General features: G+C 41.1%; 1 protein-coding gene across 8 annotated transcripts in view; it reads right to left on the bottom strand.

The window, feature by feature from the left end:
- AFF2 (ALF transcription elongation factor 2) overlaps positions 1 to 22564 on the bottom strand; it is a 391123-nt gene that overhangs the window by 238864 nt on the left and 129695 nt on the right. The window lies entirely within an intron of this gene.

Here is a 22564-nt window from a genome sequence, read left to right as displayed (position 1 = left end):
TCAGAATGCCATGCTCCTTGAAATTAAGAAGAAGGTGCCCTAAGAATGGGGCAAAACGAAAGAAGACAAGAGGAAGACTCGTTCTCAGCAGGGAGAAAACTTTGAAAAACTTAAAAGACCCGTTGCACCAGAGCAGTTATGAAAATTCATTGCCAGGCTTACTAGAGATGGGCTGCTTTGCTGGATTATAAACACTGGATAATAAATAACAGAAGTGCTGATTTATTATCAGTCAGTCTGGGATGCACAGCACTGGTGTGATTTTGGAAAGCAATGTCATGGAAGATCATGGTGGGTCCCTGAGTGGTTGAAAGGTGACAAACAGGATCCACATTTTGGAACTGCAATTACCATAACTTGAATAAAATCTATGACCAAAGCTGTACAATAGATGACATACAATATGTAACTATACAATTTTTAGAAGACATCTGAAGGCAGCCCAGTTTTGGGAAGTTTTTTTAAAAAATATTTAATGTTTCATTATGTTTTTATATGTGTTGGAAGCCACACAGAGTGGCGGGGCAACCCTGTCAGATGGGATTATTATTATTATTATTAACCTCCCCTTGTACATAGTCTCACTAAAGATGGTATTAATCCAAGAAGATGACAACAATTCCCCCCTCTTTCCTTTCCTTTCTTTTGTAGATAGATAGGTGACTTTTTGTGTTGTTAATGTCACACATTTTATTATGTTTTATTATCTGTGTTGGAAGCCGCCCAGAGTGGCTGGGGCAACCCAACCAGATGGGCAGGGTATGAGTAAAAAAACATCACCACCATCATCAACAAAATATATTCAATACAAAATAAACTACAAATAACAATACTAGCTAAGCCACTGCACACCAGCTTCTGTAAAGACCCTGATAAATTTATTGGGCACTACAGTTCTCCTTCTCCTTCTTTCTCTTATCACATGAGCTGCTAAGGTCTAAAAAAAGACACTCAAATCCAGTAAATCCCAGTCTATACAATATAGACATAGTAAACAGAAACTAAGTAAGAGAGGGCCAACACAAAGTTCCCTTTGCAGAAAGAGCTAAACCAAAGGGAAAGCTATACACAAGGCACTTCCTCACGACATCTAGAGGCCCACAGGTTCACCTCAAGCTCTACAGTAGAGAATCTCCTTTGCATGCAGAAAGTAGTTTGCTACTGGTCCACAAGCCTTCTCCATCATGTATAAGTCTGCATATATTTGGGTGGATGAACATACACATTTGATTGATAGCTTTTGCTTTAAAGAGGAGGAAGGTTTTATTTTTGAAGAGATGGGACTACTGGTTTGGCAGTAAAACATGCAATTTATTGAGAACCCAACCATGAGCTTAAAATTTAGCATGCACCTGGATACTTTTGATGGTTGGAGTGCTTTTCCAAAACCCATTAGAGTCAGCTGAAGGATCTACCATGGAACTATCACCTCAATTTAGGGGAGTTGGGTTTCATGGTTACTGCTCAGCTTTGATGGGAAATCTCACTTGATTTCAACATCCGGAAATGTCCTAGGCAAAATGTGACAGGCAGTTTGCATTTTCCAAACATCAGGTTGCTATAATTCAATTAGTGTAGTATTCTTTTTAAAAATACAAAGAAAAGAAATCTGGCTGTTGAAAAATATATTGAGAGCCTTATTTCAGATGAAATCTAAGTGAGACATCTCAGAGTTAAGATAAGTAAGAACAGGCATCCCCAAACTTCGGCCCTCCAGATGTTTTAGACTACAATTCCCATCTTCTCCAACCACTGGTCCTGTTAGATAGGGATCATGGGAGTTGTAGGCCAAAACATCTGGAGGCCGCAGTTTGGGTGGGGATGCCTGAGTAAGAAGGTAGAGCAGTGAGATGTTTATATCTGGTCCATGTGAAATTTTAGAGTGTTGAAAACTCTACAGATACTGGAAGATTTCAACATGGGAACCAGCACCAGCAAATTGCATAGGACATACATGCAGTTTCCTTTGCACACACTGTATGTTTGTCTTATTATCTGTGTCTTGACATAATAATTTAAAATCCCTGTTATTTCCTGACCTCTTTTGCAGAACCCCTTAAAATCATAGTTAAGCTGAACTATGGTTAAAAGATTATTGTGCAATGCGCTGATGTACCAGGAGAAAGTCACAACCAGTTCATCCCTCTCCTAAACAATGAGCCAAATTTCAGGGGCTGTAACACCCTGCCACTTTCAAAGATGGATCAGCTGTTTTAATTCTGACCCAGGTTAAAGAGTCAAGAAGCATCCTGTGGGATCACAGGCTCAATTATCCCCATCCCCTCCTCCTTGCACATGTGAATTCTCCCCTTTCATTTATGGTCCACTGAAAATTTGAGTAACCATGGATAGCTCCAAACTACAGTTTACAACAACACTTTGTAACGGGTAGAAAAACTGTGGATCAGTGCTAAAGAAGGCTAACTATGGCACTGGTGCAAATAAAACAATACAGAGTGATTAATTCAGAAAATGAAAGAGATGGAAAATATGCAATAAAGATGAGAAGAGGATTGAAGTGGGAGATGCAGCCCATGGGGGAAGAGTCATATCTTCACTGGGCTATCATATTTCTTTCCTCAAACATCCCCATAAATGTGATGCATACATCACGTCTACTTCTTTTATTCCGGCACATACAAAAAACCTTTTGGATTCCAAATTGATCTGAGAGATATTACCATAGGCTTTGGGCTATTGGCACATGGAATAAATATAATGTTGACCATGTCAAATGAAACAGAAGCTACTAGACACCACATTGCACTGATTTACAATCCTGAGCCTCCCTGTCTTACATTGTATTTTTAGTGGAATAGGACTAAGGATTATTCTCCTAATATTCCTGAAGTGTGCCTTGTTTTTGAGGATGGTGGGGATTCACTGGGAAAGTCTGCAATAATTTTTATATGTTGTCCATTAACTGGTGCTAAATTAAATTGGAATTGAAAGAGCATTATAGGATGACATGTATTAAACAGGAACATGTGATGACCACATGGGTGTCACATTAATCCATTATGATTAGTACTTTTCCAGTAAAAGCAAATCAATTCATGGTGACCCCAACACTTAAAAGAAAGTGAAACCCATGAATAGAAATGGCAGAACAGCTGAAGACTATTTTAGACTCCACCTTTTACTGGTTCAGAGAGAATCAGCCCTGTTGGTTCTAAAAGGGGGATTACCAGGAGATGCAATTATGAGCACTCTCATCCAGCAGCAGCAGCCCTATGCAAAGTGAGAGGATCCAAATGTCAAATTTAATTGTGTCAGTCATGGGGGATTTCACAGTGGAACACAGATTAAATAACAGGGGAACATACACAATTACAAACAATGGCATATCAGCTGCTGAAGAAATCAACACCTCAATAGCCTCATACAGTCTACCCAGAAAGCAAGTCCCACTGAATTCAGTGGTGCTTACTCCCAGGTAGGGATGGATGAAAATTTTGGTTTGGCTTGCATTTTTATGTGAAACTTCCAAAGTCTTATTTCCTGAAACAGCATGTGAACCGAAAGGCAGCTATCCTTCAAAATCTAGATGTCCCTGACATCTAGTTACACCGTTCACCAGTGCAAAGAATGGTGCATTTTGGGGAAAGTGTGCACAGAAATGTTTGCTTTCACATGCTTGTGAAAATAAGATACAAAAATGAATACAGTGGGTTGCTTGTAAAAATGTGCCTATCAAGCAAAACTCAATTCAAAAACTGTGCAAACTGGCCTCAATGAGCACTAAAATGCTGACATTTTTTATTAAAAAACAAACAAAACAGAAACAAATTGCAGCCTAATACGGAAATCTGACAAGAGATGTGAATTTAAGCCTGGGAAAATGATAAACTAAGAGAAACTGAAATTGGCAGATTCACCCTACTCCCAGGCAACTGGGCACAGGACTGCAGACTGAATTCAGGTTCTAGGAGTGGATAATATCAATGTATTTTAGCCAGTCTTCCTGTTGAACCAACCTACATACAGATTCACCACTGGGTACATCTGTCACCATCTCAGCATTACAGTGTTCATCTGTGCATCAGGTCTGTGAAGCAGGCAACTGTTAGTATGAGCCCAAGAACTAGAAATTGTGGGAGGATGCCAGAACCAAGAGGAGCAAAGCCAGGAGTTTTGAGTCAGAGAGCAAGCCCAAAACACTCCAGAGCCAGGAAGACTCTGTTTGGCCAGGAAAAGTGAAAGCCCCAAATAGGAAGCTACTCAAAGCTGCTGTTGCCTGGGATGTCCAGTGCCACCTGCTGGACTGGATTCAAAGTTTTTAAAAAATGCAGGCAGGTGGGGGCTGACTGGGGATGACTGAGCTAAGTGAAACAGTGTGTCTCAAGCACACCCTGCCCCATTGAAAGCAAGCAATTGCAAGTTTAGTTCTTTATTGACAAAGCACTCGATTACGTCAGTTCCTAAGGTGCAAGGGATATACGCAACCACTCCTGCTTATTAGCTAACAAGGTATGCTCCAACCCATACAGTTCGGGCAACAGTGCAACTACTCAACTACTTTCAGCTGACTTAAACACCCTCATCTGACATGGTGTGTGAAGCAACCAGTGACTTCTGTGTGGCAGCTCGAGCTGCTCGTGTTGCTTTAAGCCCCTGCTTGTCCTCAGAGACAAGTTGGCAAGGGGATGGCGGAGATCCTGACAGCCCAACTCTCTCTGGGAACATTTCTCCCACCTCTGTACCTTCCTGAAACTCTTTCCATGCCACCTTTCCTCTCACCTCTGATCTCCCAGACACTTACTCTTCCTCCACCCCAGGCTGCTGCTTCATGGGTGGCACAGTACCCCACAAATCACTGGACCCTCCCCCTGGGCAGCACCTAGCACTGAGCTATATTCTCTGCAGCCAGCCCACCTGCTAGGCACAGTATAGTAACAGATATTCATTGGCTGATTTATTCTTATCTTCAGTCAATCACTATATTTATAGCACGGCTTTTTGTAATACTTTGTGTATTTTTCTTTCCTTTTCTTGTAAAATTGATTTCATTTTTACATTGTTTGTATTTTATTTGGCTTCTTCTATTCCCTAGGCTGGCCAACATCAATCAATTAATCAAATGAATTGCTCAGTTCCAGACAAAATGTATTTTCGGGGAATGGCAAAGTTCTGCCTACACCAGGGATCATGCAATCTGTGGCCCATCAGTATGGTGGGACTCCAACTCCCATTAATCCAAAGCCAGCATGGACAATAACTGGGTATGATGGGATATGTAATCCAACATCATCTGGAGAAGCATACATTCTCCACCCATACTCTGTATGAAGCAAAACCCTGATCCTATCTTTACTGGCAGTAGGTTCAGAAACAGCAAGCAAGCAAGAAAGGCCATTCTTCAAAGATATGGTAATTCATTTACATAATTTGGATGGCTTTAGAATACAGAATCATGGAGGTCTGGGAATATAACTGCTAGCCAGCTATAACTGCTTATTAGTTATGGCAGCCAAGGAGAACCCTCCATGTTCAGACCCTACCTGGAGAACTGTGGCCAGTTCTGGGCACCACAATTTAAGAAGGATATTGATAAGCTGGAGCAGGTGCAGAGGAGGGTGACTAAGATCGTCAAGGATCTGGAAACAAAGCCTTATGTGGAATGGTTGATGGAGTAGGGTATGTTAAGCATGGAAAAGAGGAAATACAATAGCCATCTTCCAATATCCAAAGGGCTGTCACATGGAGGATAGAGCAAGCTTGTTTTCTCCCTGGTCTTGGGTGTAGTACCAGAAACAACAGATGCAAATTACAAGAAAGGAGATTCCAACTAAACATTAGTAAGAATGGGAGTCAGTGAAACTGACTCCCATAAGAGGTGGGGTACTCTCCTTCCATGAAGGTTTTAAAGCAGAGGTTGGATGGCCATCTGTCATGTATGATCTCGTTGAGATTCATGAATTGCAGGTGCTTAGACTAGATTACCCTTGGGATTCCTTCCAACTCTACAATTCTATGATTCTACTTCAGAATACCAAATTTTAGGGTCAAAATACAGTAGAGGATTGATGCCATTTTGTTCTGCCTGCAGATTTCCTGAAAGCATCAGCCTGGCTGTTGTTGAAAAGGCAGATTTGTTCTCATCCAACATGACTAGGTAGACTGGCTTCTTATACCAGGGAGCCTGGTATGAAGAAGGTTGTCATGATGGCAGTGACAGTGGACAATTTTATATTTTTATTTTTTTCAAAATGGCCAGTCCCAAGAGTTGACATGGTTGGGTGTTTGCCACTAGCTCAATATCCAGCAATGGGGAGGGGGCACTGGACAGGAGCCCCTTTGGACCTGCCCCCTGTTCTTCAGCATTGCAACCAACTTTTTCATCTGCCTCTCACACTAGTCCAGAAAACAGAAGTGGTGAGGAGGAGGAGCAGTAGATGCTAATGACTCATTGAGAGAGGAAGGCCCATAAAGGAAGCCCACCAGAAGGCACTCCAAAACTTGGGAGCTAGCAGTGGTTCTACAACTTTTTACCTTAAATTGGGGGTTTCCCAAACTGTAGTCTGTGGGCCACCAGTGGCCTACAATCTTTGTTCAGATGGGCTGCAGCATGGCCGCATTAAATATTCATATTGATTTTTAACTGCATTTCTATTGCTTTCTATTTTCGATATTATATTTTACTGTATTACCATTTGAATTCTATGGGAAGCAAATTGTAATATAGTAAAATACCGTATAAGAAATAAAATAAGCCATAATAATACAATTTAAAATCATACAGCGTCTAGCACACCTCATGACAATTGCTACATCAGGTGGAAAATCTGTTAAATAGTTCCTGAAGACCACAAGCAATTTTCAAGTGGTCCAGGGGGGGGGATGGGGACGGACAAAAAGTTTGGGAACCGCTGCTGTAGACCTCAGCAATAGGTCAATACACCAATCAAATGCTCCTTTAAGTTGCTTTGGACAGACTTCAAAAGGAGGAATGAATGAGAAAGAGAGCAGCTCCATTGAGAAGCTGTTCCCCTTTTGCAGAGAATATTAAATGCTAATTTCCCAGCCTCAGGTCTGTTTACACAAGAATGGCAAAATATTCAAGTTATTCTATTGCAAACATAGCTGCTATTTCCATCTAGCTTCTTCCAGTATAGTTGCCAGAAAGAATACCTGGTAGAATACATCCAGCAGATGTTGAAGTAACAGGAGCAGAAACACAATAGTAGTAGCTACTCACAATAAAGAAAGCTGTTGGCGGCTATCAGCTTCCTGATAACCATTATCCCAAATCTCTGGGAAGGGAGGTTGCTGGGATGTCATTCCATCCAAGCTTTGAAACCTCAACAGGGTTCAAGATAGCAGGGTCAACAGCTCATTGCCCAACCCCATTGTTCACAATGTGCCAGAAGTGACTCAATGCTGCCCTTTGGCTCAACTGGAATTTGTCTGCAAATGCCTGCAGTTCCCCCCTCCCTTTTAAGTGTTTCTTAACTTTCACAGCAAGTGCAAAGGTCAATCAGGATGTAATTATTTCTACTCTCAGGACAGAGATCCAGGCTTCTGTTGTGATGGATCTCAGTCTGCTGTATGCCAGGCATTGCTGATGCTTCCGAAGAATTGCAGTCTGCTGGACGTTGTAACTGAGAATAGCTCCCTTGCTCTCTTGTACCATTATTAATTGCTATTCAACTAATCAAGTAATTGTTTTAAAAGGGACAGTTTTCAAATCAAGGATTTGTAATGACAATAATGATGTTTAGCAAGAGAGCAATGAGTATTTTTAAAACAGAAAAAGAGTTCAGTGTGGGTTAAACCACAGAGCCTAGGGCTTCCTGATCATAAGGTCGGCGGTTTGAATCCCTGCGATGGGGTGAGCTCCTGTTGCTCGGTCCCTGCTCCTGCCAACCTAGCAGTTTGAAAGCACGTCAAAGTGCAAGTAGATAAATAGGTACCTCTCTGGAGGGAAGGTAAATGATGTTTCCGTGCGCTGCTCTGGTTCACCAGAAGCGGCTTAGTCATGCTGGCCACATGACCCAGAAGTTGTACGCCGGCTCCCTTGGCCAGTAAAGCGAGACGAGTGCCGCAACCCCAGAGTCGTTCATGACTGGACCTAATGGTCATGGGTCCCTTTACCTCTTTAAAAAGAGTGAGGCTTGGGATGAGAGGGGAGGGACTTGGGGTGTAAAGGGTGGGTGTTGGTCAGGTGTGAGGGACAGGCAAAGGGGTAGGCAGGGCTAGTGAAGGGAGCAAGCAAAGGTGGCTGTCTTGTATATGTGTTTAATATACATAACCCACCTGGCTGGGTTACCCCAACCACTCTGGGCAGCTTCCAACAAATTAAAACACAGTAAGTCATCAAACATTAAAAACTTCCCTATACAAGGCTGCCTCCAGATGTCTTCTGAAAGTTAGATAGTTGTTTATCTCCTTGACATCTGCTGGGAGGGTGTTCCACAGGGCAGGAGCCACTACTGAGAAGGCCCTTTGCCTAGTTCCCTGTAAACTCACTATTCACAATGAGGGAAATGCCAGAAGGCCCTCAGAGCTGGATCTCAGTGTCTGGGCTGAATGATGGGGGGGGGGGGTTTGAGACATACACATACACTCAAGCTTCATATTTGCATTGGTTCAGTATATGGAAGCAGGGACATTTATGACAATGAGCCTGGCATCCATCCTCTTTGAGTAGCACTAATCTATTTGCAGCATTTTGCCACTATGGTTTGAGACGTCTTTAGGAGGTTGCATGAAAAGTCACATTTAAATGAAGACATCGGGGGAGTCAATTCAGTGAAATTACTATAAGCTGAATGACCCATACTATACCTCAGGAAAACTGTGGCACTCCAGATTTTGTTGGACTCCAAATTCCGTATGCCCAGCCAGCACAGCCAATAGTCAGGGTTGGTAGCCATCTGTAAGGTGTAAGGTTTCCTTATTCTTGTCCTACAGGCAACCAGGCAGGTGTACCAGCCTTCCCCAAACTGGTACCCTCCAGATGTTGTTGAACTACAACTCTCATGGATCCCAGTCAGAATGGTCAATGCTTGTGGTTGCTGAGAGTTGTAGCCCAGCAGCTGGAAGGTCAAAGAATACCCACCATAGCCATATATACATTTACTATCTGTCATAACAAACTTATTGTAGGAAATTAACCAAGCTATTATGAACTGTTGGTGTTTGGTCAATATACTGCAGAAAGATAGTCTGATAAGATGGCTGGTTCAAAGGATAAAGAAAACTTAAGGTTTATTACTCATGGGAAACAAAGCCATTGTAAGTATAGTTTTCTCACGTGATCAAGACGGAGGCCAGAAGTTAACCCTATCACATATTTGGACTAACTTGAAGAAGAAGCAGGAAGGAAATAAAGCCTGAGAGGAAGTGACAGCAGTTTTGCTGCTGCTGCAGATGGACAGAACTTCCAGCTTCAGGAATATAAAGAGAGAAATAGCAAACAAACACCACCAGAGATGTCCAATTAATTGAGTCAGTCTAAGATATCAGGAAATGAAGTATTGGTACTCTTCTTGTTCATCTTAAAATAAAAAAAGTTTTCTTTTAAACATGTTATGGTAAACAGATGCAATGCATCGGAACACTTGTTATTTATTTGTTGCTGTCAGTTGAATTTATGCCTCTCATTTTATCATGAACTGCAAGACTTCATAAAAGTGTGTCTTATTTCACTGATCTTTAATAACCTGGAAACCTGTAACACAAACCTGTAATGAAGCACCCCATATACTCCAAATTAAAAATAAATGAGTGACCTCAAAGAGCTTTTGCCTTCAAAGGCTCTTTCATTTGAGTGGTTTGGTTTATATACAAGGCGATACACTGGTAAAAATTTCCAGCATCTGAATGTATATAATGCAAAGGAAGTCACTGAGCAGCTATTTATTCCAAGCACATGATTTAGCATTTGTTTATGCAAACCACATAATTGGAAACTCTGTCCATTTTTCTGCCTGTGCTAAACATTCTGTATATAAATACTTTTTCATAGTAGATAAATAGGGTTTTTATTTAGGTCTTATCACCTTCATATTACATATTCATTGATTTCAAAACTGCTTTAAACAGCTCAGTAGATGTGAAACATTATGAATTCCGTTTTGGCACCTTGGTATTAAATTTGCATATCAGGTCACGCACTGCTTGACATACATGCAGAATTGCACCACGGCTATTTTATTACGACTCACAAAAGATAGTCAGGAACTGCACACGTAGCATCAGAAATAAATTAAAAGGGATAAAAGGCCCAGCACTGGACCACTTTTCATTGTTTAGGGATGCCTGAAATGCTTTATTTCTGCCACTCCATAAGTAAGAATAGGCTACAGTGCATTTTACTATTCCCCCCCTCTTTTACTGGATTTTAATTGTACAAGTTAAATAATGATGATGATGATGATGATGTTGTTTAGTCGTTTAGTCGTGTCCGACTCTTCGTGACCCCATGGACCATAGCACGCCAGGCACTCCTGTCTTGCACCGCCTCCCGCATGATGATGATAATTGAGCCCTTTCACCCACTTTTGATTCCCGTTTCAGTTCTAATGTTTTTATTCTGTTGATTGGCCTGTAAAAATGGATAAGTGGTCTGTGACAAATATACATGGTATACAATGCACTGAGACTTTCAGATGTGTAATGGCTTCTTGATTTCTGGGACAGTGTGGGGCAGGTGATGTCAATGTGATAATACTCTCCAGATGTTGTTGGAGTACAACTCCCATTATTCCTGCTTACTCATTGGATAACACTGGGACAATCACTATCTCCCAGGCTAGAATGTTGTGGTGGTGATAAAATATGGAGGACTTCATGAATGTTATCAGAACTCTCAAGAAGAAGAACAGGATATAAAGGTGATCATATAATTTGTAAGGTTGGATGGAACTATGAGGGTCATTGAGTCCAACCCCCTGCAAGGCAGTAATATTTTGCCCAACATGGGGCTCAAACCCATGACCCTGAGATTAAGAGTCTCATGCTCTACCAACTGAGCTAGAGCTGTTTTGCTTTTTCATTGTTCAGAGTGGAAGGGTATACTTCCAAAATTATATAATTATCAAAATGCCAATCAACTTACAATTAATACATTTTAGTTAGTGGCTCTCCACATGGTGGTTTGGATGCAATTCTAATTTTATATCACTGAATTCCATAATCTTAATTAATGTCAGCTACATTTCAGTTATAATAATAATCCCTTAGTCAACAGCTACATAATTAATGATTTCCATTCACAATATTACAATATATAAATTTATAAATCTTCAAGTGAGGAACTCAAACTATTATCTTTATTCTGTCCTGCATGTGACAACTGTTATATCCATGGAGATTCCTTCTGTCCATATATGATGTTGTCTCTTTCACTTCCCAGCTGTTGTATTCTTCCATCGTGACTTGGAGCGGAACTGAATCTCTAAGTTTCTCAGAGGTCTTATCTTTCCACCCCTTGCTTGATGTCTCAGAACAGGTAACAGTCTGCTAGATACCGTTCTGTCTCATTAGTAGAGCATGTTACAGGTCTCCGCCATCTTTCCCTCAGCCTAGGAAAAGGTGGGCAGTTTTTGAACGCACTAAAGATTTAACACTGCTTTCCAGTTTCCAGAATCTCTGCAGGTTCTTATCACAACCCCAAAAATTCTTTTCCTTCCAGAAAGAGATTTATGGCCCAATTAAAGTTTATCTTAGATTATATTCCATCAGTAGCACACAAAATCTCAGTCTCTTTTTCCTTGCCTGTTGTTTTTAAATGGAGGTGAGGAGAATTACTCTGTCTTTCCAACATAGTCATACTTGAGCCTCCCCCTCCTTTTTCATTTCAGATCACATGCAGCTTCAATGTTTGCTTGTTAATATCAGTATCACTCCAACGTCCCTTTCTCACTTGTAAATATATTTTTATCTTATATTCTGGAGAGGGTTTCCAAATCATAAATATATAAAAGAAGCTTAGAATAAACAAACCCTGGGCTTCCCTCTCCCCAACTAACTCTCACACCAAATACAATCTTATCTCAATTCAAACTTTTGATCCATGTAGTTGGTATATTCTACAGTATGTTGTTGCAACCCTTTCCCATCACTTTAAAGCCAATTAAAGATCCAATTAAATGGAGAACCTTTGCTTCTTAATGGCAGCATAGGAGGGTTTTCGCCAGGCGAAGTGCTTTTGCACTCTGTCCCTCCCACATTCCATGCTGGAGTGGGAGCCAGGTACCAAGACAAACAGCGAGTGAAGCCCATTCCCCCCATCCCTGGGGGGAATTTGAAGGAACGATTTACCTTCTGTCATCCTTGTTTTTTGTTTCCTGATGAACCCCCGCTGTCGTGGGGGCTGCCTCCATCAAGGAAGGCGGGACCAGAAGCCGTGATTGTTCCATGTCTAGTGATGCTACAACCGTGTATTCATATTTCCCTTATTTATAGATTATTTAAAAAGTTGTATCATGCCTGTTCTACAAAACATACCCTCGTGTATTTCCTCTTACTATAATTGTATATGTTTAACTGTTTTGATTTTTTTATTGTATAGAGGTTATGTTCTGTATTGACATTTGTGTTCTGTGTTGTATGTAAACCACCCTATGATCTTTTGACAAAGGGTGATATGTTTAATAATAATAATAATAATAATAATAATAATAATAATAATATAATAATAATAATAATAATACATCAGCCTTCAGAAGCTGGTGCCCTCCAGATGTTGCTGGATTTCAACTCCCATAATCCCTGATTACTGGCCATGCTGGCTGGGGCTGATGGGAATTGGAGTCTAACAAGATCTAGAGTCCTGTGGTGTGGGGGGAAATATTAATACCCTCAGTTCAGGTTGCAATCCTATATCTACTTTCCCAAGAGTAAGGCTCTTTAAAATCAAAGGGACTTTATTCTGGGAAAGACATGTATATGATTGGACAGCTGGCCTCCTGTTTACACACATTGGTTCAGAACTCCAAAACACATAGAACTTGAGAACTTAAGAAAAGCCCTGCTAGATCAGGTCCATGGCCCATCTAGTCCAGCATTCTGTTCTCACAGTGGCCAGCCAGGTGCCCATGGGAAGAGTGCAAGCCAGACGTGAGTGCAACAGCTCTCTGTCCACCTGTGACTCCCAACTCCTGGCACCCAGGACAGAGCCATAGTCTTCCAAAAAAAAAAAGATATTACAATCCTTTTAATCCAAGTTGGTGGTCATGACTGCTTCCCATGGGAGCGAGTTCCATAGTTTAACCATGCACTAGGTGAAGAAGTAGTTCTTTTATTTGCCCTGGCTCTTCCAACATTCAGAGGACTGTGGGAAACGTGCCCAGTGCGGCACTGGGAGAGGACTGTGCCTTGAGTCAAAGTCAATTTGCATAATGCATTTTGATAGGCTTGACCTTATTTGCAGATGATCCGCATACACATGAAAGAACCAGAGTCACTCATCATGACAGACAAGTTCAAGCTCACCAGATGATCAATTTAGCCTTCACAAAGCCATCTTAAAATATAATGATAATCTCAAAATGGGTTTAAGTTATTTAGCATTATTTATTTGAAAACTTATAAGCTGCTTGATCAAAAAGTCACTGGTGTATGAAGAAAATGATAGCTAAAACATAGGTGAAATCCACAAACCAACTGAACAAATATACTTCATTACTAACAAAGAAAAAAATCAATAAAACAAACATAGGTAATTAAATCATGTGTCAAGGACAGACTTCCTAAAACAAAAATGTTTTCAGCAGGTATCTAAAATAATATAGTGAGGGTGCCTGGCTAATGTCAATGTCAATGCCTAATGTCAATAGGCAGGGAGTTCCAAAGCTCATGTACTATAACACTACAGGAACAATTCCTTGTATGTGGCAGGTGCCACAGATGGAAGAAATCAAATACCGTAGGCATATATAAGAGGCAAGGTGATACCTTTATTCTGTTGTTTTAAACTTCACTTTAGCTCCATCTTCTCCAACCGGTATCTTTCCAGAGTTTACTATACTACAAGTTCCATTATCCCTGACCATTTGCTACAAACCTAAGGAGAGCCCTACAGGATCAGGCCAAAAGCCCACCTAGTCATAGAATCATGGTCATCTAGTCCAACCCCCTTTAATGCAGGCATATTTTGCCCAACACAAGGCTCAAACCCATGACCTTGAGACTAAGAGTCTCATGCTTTACTGACTGAGACACTAGGTGCACAGTGGCCAAATGGATGCCCCAGAAAGCTTGCAAACTGGCTGGGGCTGATCGTAGTTGGAGTCCATCACATCCAGGGAGCTATAGGTAGGGGCACCTGCTTTAGATTTTTTTTTTTAATATTGATTTTTAATTGTGTGGTTTGCACTGATTAAAAAGTAATGGCTCAATTCAACGTTCTTTTCTGCAACTCATTCTGAGACATTGTTAGTTGAAAATTCAATAAAAGTCTAAAGTTTAATCATAAATAAGCAATTGGGGTTGTTTTGCAAGCATACTAAGTTGTTGCTATGCTGAGTCTATCATTGTCATCAACTCATTGCTGGCAGTGACTAGAACCCACTCCTTACACTTTCTCATCTCCCAAAATTTCTGAAGAAACTCATGTATCTAATCTGAAGTACCACATTAATGAGCATTGCCTAGTAACCCTTGTTGCAGGGTGTGTGTATCTGTGTAGATATTATATCAAGTATTTCAAGGTATTACATTACTGCAGGATGCTTTGCTAAATCCTCACACTCTTAGCACTTCATAAAAATGTTTAATTTATGTTTATATATTCGTATTCAAAATGTTAGTTAACAGCCTGTAGGGACCTGGTAATAGGATATTTTCCCCATTCTTTTTTATGTTTATTAGCTACATTAATGACTGTTTCTGCAACTCTGCTACAAAGGCTCATGCTAATGAACGCCAATTAATTCCAAAATGATTTTAAACAAAGGGTGATGAGAATAACCAATCAACCATGGCAGTGTAAAGAGCAGGCAAGTGGACCTATTTTCCCCCACCCCACCCTTCCATGTTGTTTCTCTGTTGACAGCTAGCACTGATAGTCCTCTAGCCCACCAACTGTTTCTGTGTGTACACACACAAGTGTAACATTCCTCATCATTTCTCCCTCAGACACCAGAACTGATTTGAAATTTCTCAGGAAAGAAAGGATTCTGAGAAATTATATGAGAATTTACTCTGTTTGGAGAGGAAGGGTCTGCTTCCAAACTGTTACTTAATTGGGGGGTGGGGTACATCTATAGACTGGAAAAGAAAACCAGCAAACCAGAAGGAGAATTTGTATTCAACTGTAAATCCCACCCAACATTGTATGTTATTTTGAGAAGCAATGAGTTTGGATCCACCCTCTCAACATATGAAATGTAGCGTCCTCTCCCATAAGGTTTTTGAGAAATCGAAAAGATCCATGACTTTGTGCATGAAATATATTGCATACATGCCCAACTGCAATGACATATCAGCTTGGCTTTGGGTCCTGTTGTCTGTCTCGAAGAGCTAACAGTGTAAAATACAAAGTAAGGACAAAATGTCAACATCATCCATTTGGGTGGAAACAGAATCACCACCCTTGGGCCGCCTTCAGTGTTCAACTATTAGCCCACATCTCATTTAAATGCTACAATTAGATCTGCCACTTATCATTCCTCCTGCCACAGTTTCTCAAAGATTTCTAACAGTGACCATGCATTGCACACCTGGTAGAAGATGGGGTGGGGGAAGTTTCCTTTTAAACAATGCAGGAACTAACCAATGCAAAAACCTAATAATTAAATTACATTTAGCCGGCAGCGATTATTATTCTGTACTGCTCTCCCACCGAAGCAGCCACGGTGATACGATTTAAGCAGCAATCTAGCAGAACACTTTTCATTGCCCATGATTGTTGTGCTGAGTAAATTGGCTTGCATCATCTTTGACTCTAATTTGGGTTTTTAGAACAGTTAATTTGAACTTAAGCACCTATAGAAATGTCATTATCAGGAGGTGCCTGCATTGGAATCCTCTTTCTAGTGGGGCTGTTTCCAACTGGCTGGGCAATTCTGTAGATGTTTCTTATGCTCTCCAATGTGCCATTTATCAGTAATTTATCAGACAATGTCAAATAGAAAGGGGGCTTTGTTATACACAACAGCTTTTGGCAGCATAAACACCATGGAAAAAACTGAGATGCTGTTTCTTTTTGAAAAGGTAGTTGGTCCTTTTACAGTGCAGATCTATGCTAAATAAGGACTCACTAAACAATTATTTGCTTCAGTTAATCAACTTGTTAACTGCAGATGAAGAACATGGACCATGACTGAAGCTTCCCCTTGGAAAAGGTTATTCACTGCTGATGGCATTGCTGAGAAAGTCCCAGAATCCCACATAATGTCTTCAGGGTCTGATGATTAGGAAGATATAACACTGCATGGGATGGTTGCCTGACAGGGCATCTCCAGGTCTCCAGGTCAAAAAGCTGTACCCAGCTACTTTTATTCAGGGTAGACCCATTTAAATTAATGGTCCTTAGCTAGTTGTGCCCATTAATTTAAATAGAAATACTTTGAGTATTACTAACTTTGGAGGAAACCCAAACATATTCATCAAAAGTAAAGAATGGCAGCCTGGAGCCAAAAGTAGACCACCTGCCTCCCACAACCCCATCACAAATTCATGTAAAGCATGTCTAAGCATGGAGTGCCAGGTATGGCATTAGAACTTATTGATGGATGACCTGGGAATAGAGGTTGGCTGGTGGCAAGTTCCCCCCATGTGCTCTAAACAGCAGTTGTCATATGTCAGCAAGACTAATAAAATGCTCCCATTTGTATTTTAACTCGCTGCCTGTTAGGGAGAAAGTCAACTGGGCCACCCAGCAAGGAAAGTTCTACAGCTTGGGTACAATCACCGAGAAGACCCTAACTGCATCTCTACATGTTGCACATCAGATCAGGTTCCTAAGCTGATCAGCTCCTGATGCACAGGTGCTTCTGAGATGCATGGGTAGGTTCATTTAGGCCAGGTGTCAGGAACCTTTCATCCTCTAGATGTTGCTGAACTACAACTCCTATCATCCCTGGCCACGGGCTATGCTTGCGGGGATTCAGAGGATTCAGAACTTTTCACCTTTTGGTGAAAAATTATTTAAATACGGAAATTTTCTCAACAATGGGGGATACGTCTTGCTGAATTAGACTCTGATAGTAAGAAGAGAGACTCTGAATTTGTTTCTGAAGTCTCACCCAGTTTCTAGAGGCAGCCAATAGATAGGTATGTGCTGAATTAAAAATGTATGCCTCCCTTAACAGGCACAGAAGGCTGAGTGCCACTTTTCCTCACCGAGAGAGGAAAATTGCGGATTATATATATGGAATGTTAACTGTATCAGGATGAAATACAAAAGAGCCACATCAAAGAAGCCATGTTGAAATCAGTGAATAGTTTAGCAGAAAGGATTGGGAAGGCAGGATACTTATGGGTTTTGTTAAGAGCAAGAGTGCTGACAGAAGTTGAAAGCGATTATCTAGTTGAAAGCAATTACCTAGCCTGATGAGAAAAATTATAATGGACATTGTTTCTCAAGAGCCAATGGATGTCAGGATTAGATACTTTAAAATAGAAGAAAAAGTATGGGACACCCAGCAACGCAAAACCTCAGGTGCAAATAGACAGTTTTCCAAATAACTTGTACTTTACTTGTTTACAGAATTGTCTGGAATTTACGCAAACAGAGCTTACATTCCTAGATGCCTCATTGGGCTTTTCCTGTAATGATATAAGGTGTACACATGTTGGGGGAATGGCATGGGGCATATTCAAACATGGGAAATACTGCATTTGTTTTCCTGATTATAATGCTAGCAGTTCTGTCCCATGTCCTAATATTCCTTTAACACTGTAGTACCTGTTGTGTTAGTTAGCTTTCTGACCAATACACTACAATGTCACGCTAAATTAAATTCACACCAGTGGGCATGGTGTGCCACAGCAACGACAGTCATTGGACAATGGGGATTCTCCCCCATCCTTTCCCCACATGCATACTTCTGTTCCCCCATGATTCCCCACAAAACTGGCAAGAAAGAACTGAATGTATGCTGGCATACTGCCCCAGCCATGGGAGATAGACCCAGATCAGGCTCATAATGCAGGGTGAATAGATTCAGCCCTTTTCTCTGGCACTAATTTTCCAAGTGCAACTCTTCTCTGTGCTGATATTTCAACCCAGGATACTAACAGGTGTGCCTTTTCCCCCCCCTCCTGCCCAGGGGGTGGGGGTTAAGTAGGGAGGGATTGCCGGCAGAATTAAATGGCTAACCCCTGTGTCACTATCCCAATCTGGATCTCTCACACCACTACTTTCAGTTAAAGAGAGAGAGAGAAGGAGAATCCCAATCATGGAAATCAAAGGTCACTTCCAGATGACCTGCTAAATGAGCATTCATCCTGATTTGTTTGAGGGGAGAATAGACAATGTCCGCTATTTAATGAGCGTTCATCCTGATTCATTTGATGTCATTGCATCAAAGCAAGTTTTATCCTACACTTCCCACCTGAAAATAGCTACAGTCCCCCAAAATGAATTTCATCAACCCACTCTAACACACTTGTAGACTATCTTTCCTCCAACAAAATTCATGGGGGGTTGCCCCGCCCCCTGCCTGCATTTCACCCTTACAACAATATGTGAGGTACATTAGGGAGCCAAGGGCTGGATGGAAAGCCCTAATATGGGTCTCATTTATCCAAGTGTATCCACTACACTGACTGACTCTATGAAGCTGTTACACCTGAGCATTTGGAAATGGAAAATGGAACAAATCATAAAAGAGTGCATCATCATCTAGGTACAAAGCATTTCTTCTTTAATGCATGGCATGTTATGTAGCAGTTACATCTCTGGCCCAGGGGAGGGGGAGGCCAAATATTGCCAGGATCACAGAACACAGAAAGTCTACTCTGGTAGAAATGTAAGAAGGCATCATTAGTCATTCTGCCCCATACTGTATTTGATACAAGCAACATTAGTTCTGTTCCACTGCGGTTTGACTTCTGCTATAATATATATATATATATATATATATATATATGTTATGTCTTATTGTCTGCTGTGGCATAATGGAAAACTGAAATAACTCATGTAATTAATTATGTAAATTATGTAAGTTGCATCATCATTATGTTATTCCATCCTATTCATTTCAACGCAAAGGAAACACACTGCAAAGGGGGGGGGGATATAATCAATTACGTATCATTTGCAGACTGAATGCAACAACAGCAAATGCCAATCTCATTTGCTGGATTGATTTCTGTTCTGGACATGGGAGGTGTAGCATAGCTCAGTCGGTAGAGCACGAGAATCTTAATCTCAGGGTTATAGGTTTGAGCCACACATTGGGGAAAAGATTCCTGCATTGCAGGGGGTGGACTCTACAATTCCATGTATAAGCCAACATTGGCAATTTTTGCTTCCGCTTCCATTTTTCATCAAAATTCTCTTACATTCCCCTTGCCATTCATGACTTCCCAGCCGCCCCTTGAAAGTTTCACCCTGTGCACCTACAATGTTTAGAAACAAAAATCCTATTAGCATCATTTTTTTATTTTTTACTATGCCTAGTAGTTGGGCAGGGGTGATTCCTGAGTGTGGGGGGGATTAATGGCTGGAGGGGAAAGGGATAAACCTCTTGCCCCTGTGTGCTCATGTTGCTGATAACCATCACACTTCCTGCAGTTGTAATTTATTTGAGAAAAACAAGAGGCGTAGCTACCTGCTACGCATGAATCGTAATGTGTAGCTTGATCCTTAGAATAATAAGATTCAAACAGCTGGAAGAAACTTGGAGTTCACATAGTTTGACCCCTGCTCAATGCAGGATCTGCAATGCAGAATGCAACAACGGCATCCCTGACAGACATCTGTCCAAAATCTTCTTTCTTTCTTTTTTATTAAATCTCTATACTGCCCTTCATCCGAAGATCACAGAACAGCTCACAATATAGAAATACAAAATACATAACAAAACAACAAATGCAAACTAAAAATCCTCCTCCCAGAAACACATTGATAGGGCCACAGTATGTTTCCGATCAAAATTCAAAATATTGGTGCTGACCTTTAAAGCCCTAAATGGCCTCGGCCCAGTATACCTAAAGGAGCGTCTCCACCCCATCGTTCTGCATGGACACTGAGGTCCAGTGCTGAGGGCCTTCTGACGGTTCCCTCATTGCGAGAAGCCAAGTTACAGGGAACCAGGCAGAGGGCCTTCTCGGTAGTGGCACCTGTCTGTGGAACGCCCTCCCACCAGATGTCAAAGAGAAAAACAACTACCAGACTTTTAGAAGACATCTGAAGGCAGCCCTGTCCATTGTCGTTTAGTTGTGTCCGACTCTTCGTGACCCCAGAGAAAAACAACTACAGTGGTACTTCTACTTACGAATTTAATGCGTTCCGAACACACATTTGTAAGTCGAAAAAATTTGTAAGTCGAATCCCATAGGAATGCATTGGGAGAAAAAATTCATAAGTCGAAGCAACCCTATCTAAAAATTCGTAAGTAGAAAAAATCCTATCTAAACCGCATCCAAGATGGCGGATGGAGCTCCATTTGTAAGTAGAAAAATTTGTAAGTAGAGTTATTTGTAAGTAGAGGTACCACTGTACCAGATTTTTAGAAAACATCTGAAGGCAGCCCTGTTTGTTGTTTAGTCATTTAGTCGTGACCGACTCTTCGTGACCCCATGGACCAGCACGCCAGGGACTCCTTTCTTCCACTGCCTCCCACAGTTTGGTCATACTCATGTTGGTGGCTTCGAGAACACTGTCCTGTTTAGAGAAGCTTTTAATGTTTAATAGAATATTTTATTTAAAAAATTTTTGGAGCTGCCCAGAGTGGCTGGGGAAACCCAGCCAGATGGGTGGGTATTATTATTAATTATTATTATTATTATTATTATTATTATTATTATTATTATTATTATTATTATGGCATGGTTGTAGAAGAACATTTTAGCCTGGCACCTAAAGATATGTCAGCAAGCCTCCATTGGGACAGGATCTGACCGAGGAACCTGTTCTCATGTTGCCACCCTTCTGACCTTTCTTGGAGGGGACACACAAAGCAGGGCCTCAGATGATGATCACAGGGTGTGGGTTGGTTCATATGGGGGAAGGCAGTCAGTTCTGCTACCTCCTTTGGGCTGGACTGTAAAATGGTCTGCACTACTCAGAAAAGCTCTGCCACAGAGACCAATGAGGATGGAATGGAGGCAGCAAGGTATGCCTTTTTTGTTGTCTTCACTGCAACTAGGTAGGCTCAATTATGAGCCCTCACAAGTGTTTGATTGCATTCAATCACAGTTTTGCTCCATTCATTTTTGAGACATCTCACGGTTTGTTTCCTTGCCATAAGATCTGGAATATACCAGACAGCCAAGCAGGCTTCATGAAATGAGGGAGCTCAGGGGCCATCAGGTCAACAGTCCAAGCCATTCAGATGTTCCAGATGTCATCCACGGTTTCAACAGGAACGCCAGTCATGTGAACAGGGAAACCCTGGGATCCATCAGCCTTTGAGGGTGGACCATCCTACGGTGTCCCCCACCTCCACATTGGGGTAAAAGGTGCTGAGAGCTGAAATCTGAACAGGAAGTGATCTGTGCAACAGACCTTCAAATATTTGAAGACTGTCTTGTAATCTTCTCTTTTCCAGACTAAATACTGTATATCCAGCTCTTGCAGCTAAGGATGCCAGTTAATTCCAACAAAGACAGAAATAGGAACAGAAATGTCCCATATCTGGAATGGAATCCAATCCAGCAAATATAATTGGTAATCATTGCTGTTGTTTCAGTTCACAAATAACACATAACTGATTACGGTACTCTCCCACCATTTGCATTGTGTTTCCTTTGCATGAAACAAACAAGGTGGAATAATGCAATGATAACCATATTTCACCACAGAAGATAGCAATACAAACAATGTTATTTTGGGTGGAAGACGAACTGCAGTGGAACAGAAAGTGCTGCATGCAGCAAATACAGGGCATAATGGAAAACAGCATCCTCTTACATCCATACTTGTATCTACTCCTTATAGGACTTTTCCAAGACCCTTCATCATCGTACTGAGTGTGTTTTCCACTGGAAAGGAGTCGGGGGAAGGGCAAAACCACATTTACCCATTCCCAGAAGGCATAGGTCAAGTGGCAAAACACTTTAACACATGCTTTCTAGGCACATGTGGAAGTGTAGACAAGGCCTAGCTTATACTCAGAGCAGACCCATTGAAATTAATGGAGATGGCTATCTTAGGTTCATTAATTTTAATGAGATTACTGTCAGTACAAGTTCAATACACCCAATACTGCAGTTAGTAGCTAAGTCATACTCAAACTAGACCCAGTGAAATCAATGAACACAAATAACTTATGTCTGCTTATTTTGATTTGTTTATTCCAAATATGATTTGGTTACAACCTTAGTATATAACCTCCTAGGAGTGCATTAGCTTGTGTGTGTGTGTGTGTGTGTGTGTGTGTGTGTGTGTGTGTGTGTGTGTACGTGTGTGTACTGTATATCACAATGTTACATTGTTGGCTCATAT

The sequence above is a fragment of the Zootoca vivipara genome, chromosome Z2 (assembly GCF_965207765.1).
Source record: "Zootoca vivipara chromosome Z2, rZooViv2.hap1.1, whole genome shotgun sequence".
Taxonomy (NCBI): Eukaryota; Metazoa; Chordata; class Lepidosauria; order Squamata; family Lacertidae; genus Zootoca; species Zootoca vivipara.
Note: the sequence above shows the minus strand (reverse complement) of the source record. Positions and strands in the feature narration are given on the sequence as shown.